Source organism: Helianthus annuus, chromosome 6, assembly GCF_002127325.2.
Source record: "Helianthus annuus cultivar XRQ/B chromosome 6, HanXRQr2.0-SUNRISE, whole genome shotgun sequence".
Classification (NCBI taxonomy): domain Eukaryota; kingdom Viridiplantae; phylum Streptophyta; class Magnoliopsida; order Asterales; family Asteraceae; genus Helianthus; species Helianthus annuus.
The window spans coordinates 105,262,577-105,271,494 of record NC_035438.2 but is presented as its reverse complement, the minus strand read 5'-3'; positions in this window follow the sequence as shown (position 1 = coordinate 105,271,494).

Here is an 8,918-nt window from a genome sequence, read left to right as displayed (position 1 = left end):
TGACAAGAAACTCGTAGTGGCCGTAGCGAGTTCTAAACGCTGTCTTGGAGACGTCCTCCTCCCGGACTCTCAGCTGATGATAACCTGACCTCAGGTCCATCTTCGAATAGTAGCACGACCCTTGCAACTGGTCGAATAAATCATCTATGCGTGGCAGTGGATAACGGTTCTTCACCGTCACCTTGTTGAGTTCCCTGTAGTCTATACACATCCTGAAGGTACCGTCCTTCTTTTTCACAAATAGTACTGGAGCTCCCCATGGCGAAGAGCTTAGACGAATGAAGCCCTTTTCCAAGAGCTCTTGTAGCTGCTTTGACAATTCCTCCAGTTCTGATGGAGCTAGACGATAAGGTGCGCGAGCTATGGGTGCTGCTCCTGGAGCGAGCTCGATTTGAAATTCGACCTGACGGTGAGGCGGTAATCCAGGTAAATCTTCAGGAAACACCTAAGGGTAGTCGCGTACAACTGGAATATCCTCCAGTTTCTTTTCTTTCACTGATGCATCCGAAACGAGTGCCAAGATTGCGGTGTGACCCTTCCGCAGACACTTCTGAGCCTTCAAGAAAGAGATGATGCCTACCACTGCACCACTCTTGTCACCTTGAACTTCGAGGGGTTCTTGACCAGAACGGGGAATGCGAATAATCTTCTCGCTGCATAAGATCTCTGCCTGATGTTGGGATAACCAATCCATCCCTATGACGATGTCGAAGCTTCCCAAAACTATGGGAATAAGGTCGATGGAGAAAACTTGACCGGCTAAGACGATACTACAACCCCTGACTATCTGCGTGGCTTCTAAACTCTTACCATTTGCTAGTTCTACTACATGTTTGGTGTTTAGGGGTGTTGGTGCACGTTTTAACAATTTACTGGCTTTCACAGAAATATAACTTGTATCCGCACCCGAATCAAACAAAACAGTAACATAAATATCGTCGAGGAGAAACTTACCCATAACCACATTGGGATCGTTCATTGCATCTCCTCGTCCTAGCACGAAAGCTCGACCCCTTGCCTCGTTGCCATTGTTGTTGTTGTTGTTGTTCCCACCGTTGTTGTTCCCGTTGCCCTGGTGATTGTTGTTGCGATTCTGGTTCTGGTTCAACTGAGGACAATCGCGTTTGAAATGACCTTCAGCCCCACACTGGAAACATCCCCGGTTTCCACGCTGTGGCTGCTGCTGCTGTGGGTTCTGTGGAGCTGGTTGTTGCGGTTGTTGGTTCTGATTTGCAGGCCGTGGGCTCCTACAGTCCTTGGCCTCGTGACCCATCTTGAGACACCTTTGACAACGACCCTTGTTGCACTAACCGCTGTGATGTCTGTTGCAGTTGTGACACTTGGGGTGAAGCCCTTGATACCTTCTCTGTCTATGACCACCAGAGGATTGCTGACTAGGACTCTGGTAGTGGTCAGTCTTCTGCTGCTGAGCTTGAGACTAAACTGTTGCTGAACCTTTGCTAGAATCCCTATCCCACTTTCTTTTGTTGTCACTGGGTGTAGTGGGAGTAGCGGCTGAAGTGGTAGCACTGATGCGTTTGGGCAACTTGTTCTGTTCCACCGCCTGATCCGTGAGGCGATGAGCAAGACGCTGAATGTCTTGGATGTTGTCGAGGTTAGCCGATGTAACATGGCTCTGAATTTCTGAGGCTAGACCCTTGAGGTACAACTCGATGCGCTTAATTGGAGGGTCCACCATGGTTGGACACAAGATGGCCAGTTCGTTCGACCGCTTCGTGTAGGCTTCAATCTCTGACCCCGTCATTTTCAGATGATAAAACTCATCCTCCAGCTTGTGAATGTCGTCACGCGTGCAGTATTCTCGCTTTATGAGTTCCTTGAAGTCGTTCCAGGGTGTGGCGTTAGCAGCTGCCAACCCTAAGATCTGAACTTGGGCGTTCCACCAAGTTAGTGCTATTCCTTCTAGTGTGCCAGTGGCGTATTTCACCCTGCGAGCCTCAGGGCATTCACACATCTCGAACACAGACTCGAGCTTTTCAAACCAATGGAGTAGTCCCACTGCTCCTTCTGTGCCACTGAAAGTACTTGGACGACAGTCCATGAAATTCTTAAAAGTGCAGACAGGCTGCTGCGCGTGTTGACCTATTGTGTATGAATAAGATGAAGTTAAATACGAGAGCTATCTTAAGAGTGTAGGATCTAAAGATCCTAGTGTGAGTCTATACTGCAGGGTATACTACCTGCTTGAGCAGCTGCAAGTGCCGCAGCAACTTGAGCTTGAACGAGGGCCTCTAGCTGGGCTTGAGTCATGTTAATTCGTCCAGACATGATCTTCATTGTAAAAGTAGCGTAAGTGAGAATGGTTCGCGAGTAGGGCGATGACAGAAAAGCGTAAGCACGTAGGTATTCTCATGTAATAGTATCATGTGTATCTAAGTGTACTGCAAGCAAAGTTCTATGTAATTCTAGCATGCAGGTAATAAACATAAACCTTATTACCTAGGATGTCGAGTCTTGCACGTGGAGCGAACCGTCGTTGTGGATCGTTGAGAGCACTGTTCTGGTTATAGTCCGGTTTTAATAAAAACGTTTTCCCATATTAAAACCAAGTTCTCTATAACCAATGGCTCTGATACCAATCTGTCACACCCCCAAAATCCACCCGCGGAGTACCACCGCTTGGGAGCGTGACATGACCAGGATCAAGCCACCAATCATATTGAACATGTAAAGTAGTAATAGTTATCCATCAATACGAAAGGTGTTTATCAAACCAACATAGTTAAGTATAGCGGAAGCATAAAGTAAAACCCAAACATAATTGTTATTGTATGAAAAGTAATAAGTGTTTATTCACGAATCCAAATCCCACAACGACCTGCTCCTCCTTGTGCAAGCTCCTTTAGTAACTAAGGTCCTGCATGGCATGCAGCAGAGAGTCAACAACTAGTTGAGCGAGTTCACAGAAAATAAGTTCGTAATAGTAATGAGTATGTTCATCTAGTTGGGGGCTTCCCATGCATGTATGTACTAATGGTGGGGGTTTCCCATGCTTATATATATTACTAGTGGGGGGATTCCCACGTTTATCTTTACTACTGGGGGCTTCCCAATATGGTACCTACTAGACTATTTGCAACCATGTGTTCTTCTTAATCCGAGAACAGGTATACGTACAAGGTCACGTAGGATTTACGTGAGTGCCCTTCCCCGAGGACAGTGGTACATGTGGGGTTTACGTAGGATTTACGTAAGTGTCCTTCCGACCCGGAAGACAGTAGTGGGTATTAGGTTACGTAGGATTTACGTAAGTGTCCTCCCGACCCGGGAGACAATGGTAGATACTAGTTTACGTAGGTTTTACGTAAGTGTCCTGACTATCCTGAGGACGATGGTCTATAGTCTAGTGATTGCGTAAGTACGAGTAATCATTCCATATCAAACCTTCCAACCCAATTCCCAACCTGGGAATCCCATGCCTTGGCTGTGTGAACTCACCTTGGTTTGCTCGGCAGATACACAAAAAGGTTCCTTGAACTAAAGTGGTCAATCTCGTCCTAACAGGGTTACCACACAAGTCAGGTTTTGACTCAAGTAATGCACGTATTAAATCACAGCAAACACGCATCGCACGTTAGCAGTCAAGAGCATAACATAATCATACTTGTGCATTCTAAAATCTAAGCCCAATTGTACCCGGCCCAATCAACATAAACAATCCAATAGAGATCAGATGACAATTTCCAAGTATTCGGCCCAAACAGTCGGGCTTGTAACAGTAAAAGTCCAATAGCAAACATAGTCAGTCTCGAGTCGAGACTATCGGTCTCGAGTTATGCTGGTGTCGAGATCTTGAGTCGCAACGAATGAGATGTCGAGTCGCAACAGGGGTGTTCTCGAGTCGCAACAGAGCGGGTCTCGGTTTGTCATGGTCCAGTCGAGACTGTCCGGTCTCGAGTCGCAACTGGACCCGCAACCTCGGTCTCGTCTGGTGCTGCTGTGTGTCGGTGTGAGGTCTCGAGTCGAGACCGAAGGTTTCGACTCGCAATCTGGTCGAGACTATAAAGTGTAACAACTTTCCATATAAGCAGCTCAAATTGTTCCGTAATGTTAGCCAACAGAATATCAGTTTCTCAATTCAGATCAAACAGCAATTAATCGATATTCATGAACATTCATATCATCATCATATAATCGGATCATTAACAACTAAATCAAGAACCTAAAACCGAATCATTTAACTATCGTGCAACCGGATTCTAGACTAACGTGCAATCCTAAATCCTAACCACAATCGTAACACACTTCCCAGCCGGTTATCATTAACATTACATAATTACCAATCATGATTTATTCGAGTCACATATGAATCGGTCTCAAGAACATCAACATTAACAACATAGTCAATTATGCTAACACGAACCCTAAATCATGCAATCCGATTACTAACAATATCATCACATAGTTATACATATTAACATGTAATTGATAACATAACACTAACCGAGATGATAGAGGGCTTCGAAGGAACAAGGGGGCTTCGAGAGAGAAGGCTGCCTTCGGTTCCGAGAGAGAGAGTTTGTGTGTGCTTGATTGCCAAAGTTGTGAAAACTAAACCCTAAGAGATGTGTGTAATCATATACGTGTGGAAAAGGATGTGGGCCGAAACCCCACATGGGCCACCTAGTGGTCTCGAGTCGGACATGTGTGTGTGGGCCGAAGAATGTTTTATGAAAACAACTAAGTGTTCGGTCCAAGTAACTTATACACGTTCACATGAAATCACATAACACGTAACACGTATCATTTATTCACCCAATATAATTCACGTAATCACAATGTTTTAAACAGTTACACGTAATATAAGAGACGGTAAAGTACGAGTTGTCACAACTTCAATGTGCGCTCTAGCATAGCTGCTCCTTCCCCAAGATTCAGCACACATCGAGGCAGTATACGTATCCAACATCTTAGGTATTCCAATCATAGAGGCAACCAAGCTAAGCCCATCCTCAGTAAATGCCTCTAATGGAACATCATGCATCTTGACCCAAACTGGAACCACTTTAATGTCCTCTTTTTCCATCTTGATAGAGGGCGACCACTCCTTCAAAATTATGGGTACACTTCTGATTAGCCAAGGTCCATCCTCTAGCATTTGATTCATCCCTTCCTTAGAAGTAAACTTAAAGAAAAATAACCCGTTTGCATTCATCATGAGCCGGGAAAGCCCATATTTAGCCCAGTTGTTCTTAGCAAAGTAATCAACCACAGGAAATGCCAACCGTTTACCCAGAAAATATCCAAACAAAGTGTTAGCATACCTATCAGTAACTTGTTGAACCGATGACAAAGGAATAACAACATCAGCACCGTCAACTTTTTCGGCAGATTCCATCGCCCGAAACTTCACTTTAACCTTCTCCTTTGTATTCTTAACAATGTGAGCAAAAGAAACAGGATCGGCAGGCCCCGAATTACCTTGAGCAGCCCTGTTTTCAGCCGAGAAGGATGCACCAAAAAAATCTGATTTTGGTGTATACTTGCTAGGGTAATCCCAAAAATTGTCTGACTTTCCGACATCCCGTTTTTCCAAGCGAACCGGAACTATGACCCTTGTTAGATCATCGATGATGTTTGAAGACTTAGGGTCATTTTGTGTTCCAATCGTTACACCACGCTTTGGCCGCAAAGTATTCCCATCAACATCAAGAAACCGTGCAGCTATTTGATCAAACGATAATCTCGGCTTTCCACGAGTATCCTGTTGGTTTCCACCAGAATTGTTGGATTCATCCATTCCCATATTGACAAACCCTAGCAGCCGTCAATTGAAACAGATATGACGGCTGAAAACCCTAGTAGCCGTCAAGATGAGGATCGTTCAGCAAAACCCTAGCAGCCGTGACAACCCTAATTCGAACGAATTGAATCCGAAACAAAGTTATACCAGCCGCCGCAAAAATAAACCCTAATCAATCTGATGTAACCCCACTAGTCAGCAAAAACCACGATTAAGATGGTATGTAGTGACCAATAATCAGCAACGGAAGTAATTGAATTGCCGTATCCACCGCAAAACTTAACCCTAAGCCGCCGGCACCCCAAGAACAAACAGAAACGAATAAGAAAAATAAAAACCCTAGAGCACGAACCTCAATCTGATTTCAGATGATTAGAACCTAAAGAAACGAATATGGAATCCTTAGACACTAACCAAGATCGATCGAGACCAAGAGTTGATAGAATCGATTAGGGTTTCACGAAATCTCCAAGATCGCCCAGAGCCTCCCCATACTAGTCAAAGCATTCACGATAGGCGTTACTTGGCTGAAATCTTACTCTAAGTACAAAATTCAGCATTTGGTTAACTAATAAAGTGCCAAAACATGAGAAAAATATTACTAGACACTTTCCAAAGTGTCGGGAATAAGTTGTGTCACTAGAAATAATAATAACGACACTTTAAAGCTTTGTTAAGCGCTTTAACGGCTCACTATCCAACCGGACTTTACCCGGAACATAAAATTATTGCCATTAACATTGTTTCTCTTTTTCTGAGCCAGTTAGGGTCCCCGAATACCCTAACACCCGCTATAATGCATAACACACTAGTAACCGAGTTAAGTTCCTACTTAACTTAACTAACCTAACTATATCTTAACTACATGGTTGAAATCGAACTAGGTGACCCCCCCAACCGAATCGGTCACTATGTGACCCCACTCTTGTCCTTCATTTGATTAAAATAATCAAGGTTGTCCCATATCAATTAGACACTTAATCCAATGGTTAATGATCATGAGATTTCCTATAAGAACAAGACATGGTCCAACATAACATTCACACTCAACACTCACCAAAACTCTCTCTCCCTCTCCTCCCAAAGCTCTCGGCCGAACATCCCCTCTATCATCCATCCATCTTTCGATTTTGATTAAGCAATTCCAAGGGTATTCAAGTGTCAAGGATCACATACGAGGAAGCTTGGTGCATTCGGAACGTGAAGGACCTCTTCTCATTGCTTTTATCCACTCATTCTTCGACTAGATTCTTCCCTAGCCTCGAGCTAGTAGTAAGTTGCTATAAACGCCCTCTCGATCTATTTTAAAGTGGTTAAAATGAAATGTGACGGTTAAAACTCAAGAACTTACAAGATGATATGTAAAAGTCTACTAAAAATGTTAAAGATGTTGGTTAAAAGCTATGATGTTGTGTAAATCTTGTAAACTTGTCTTGTGGTGATTATTTAGTGCCGATCTATGTTGTGGTAGCTCGGATCATCATCTAACCCGGATTAGTCATGTTCATGGATCATGGCATAAAGTTTGTTTAAGTGTAAAAAGGGTTAAATGATGAAACTCTACCACACACTAAACATGAACTTGTGTAAAATCGATTTTACTTACGGAATAGTGTTCCAAACTAGTAGATCTACGGATCTACAAGTGGTATTTTCAAAGAACCAAGTGTCAAAAAAAATCATATTTTCTAAAACCGGATCTTACACTAACAAGAATGATTTTTAAACACACAAGTGTGTAGGCACTTGTGTAACACTAAATTTCGACAAAGAACTAGTTTTGTCAAATTTTACAAGAAGTTGTAAAGATGAAATTTCTTTAAAAACGAGACTTTCAAGAAACGAAGTTGATTTATATAAAGATCCACTAAAAGTAATGGGATTTACTTCATATTCCGGACAAACTACAAGTTCATGTAATTTTTGCGATTTATATATATTTTGACTAGTTTGATGCTTTGGATATTGTTTTGATTGAATGAGAAAATTGTTGATTTGAATTATAAAAGAAAATGATACGCTTGAAAGCGTGGCCACCTCCAGTTACAGGGGAAAGGGGTTACCCCGGTGATTCTATATATTCATAATATTACCGTGTTAACGACTCCAAAATAATACGAACGCCTTCGCAATAATTATTTAAGTTACACCGGTAATTATTATTACCACTCGATCTTTAAAACGTAACTTACGCATTTAAGAAATATTTTTGGAGCGCGTATTTTGTTAAGGTATTATTTTGGGAAAATCATATGTATTAAAATATAATATTTTTGGGAAAAATATCTATATTTTGGAATTAGAAATAAAATATATATATTAAGTGAGACTTAATAATATATTCCGAATTTTTCGAACGCACATGTATTAAATCCCCCATCCTTGGGAAGGAAAAATAATTACCAAGTATTTGCAAAATGAAAACACGAAATAGTTGTCTAACTATTTCTCAGAAACTTAAACCATTAAGCTAAGGCACGGCCGTCCGTCTAATAGAGATAGTACGTGTAGGTCGTCGCACAGCTGCTTGATCAGGAGATATACTTGGTAGAGACGCACCACTGTGAGTTCATGTTCCCCTTTTCTCTTAACTGTTTTCAGTTTTCTAAACTGCGGGGGTGAAATACATGTTACTTTGATTACGAATACTTTATACATGGTATGGTTAGCGTAAGGAGGTTTACTACTTAGATCATGTGAGTGGGTAGGCGGAAACTTTAGGCCATTAATCCTCAGGGTAGGACCGAGGGACAGGAGCGGTAGATCTATCTGGGTGTAGCGAGCCCAGGCCCAGCATAACGGACCTCGGGGTGACTTTGTGCCCAACGCATAAATCCGCTAGGTTTGAGTCTTCCTACTTGCACTTCACACATATCAATGGCCTTGCAAACCATTGGTGATCTCTTTTTCCTTATTTGCTACATACCAGGATTTTTATACTTACAAAGGTTTTACTTACTCACTTACGCATGAACTCGCTCAACATTATTGTTGATTTTTCAACTTACATGTATTTCAGGGAATTAAAGATCTGGCGCGGTATGTTATGTTTTCCCGCTGCAAGGTGTTACGAGGTCATCCGGGTTTAGGGGATGTGACTTTTTCCTGGACGAGTCACAGTCCTTAAACTGTGTTTATGTCATGTTGATGTTTG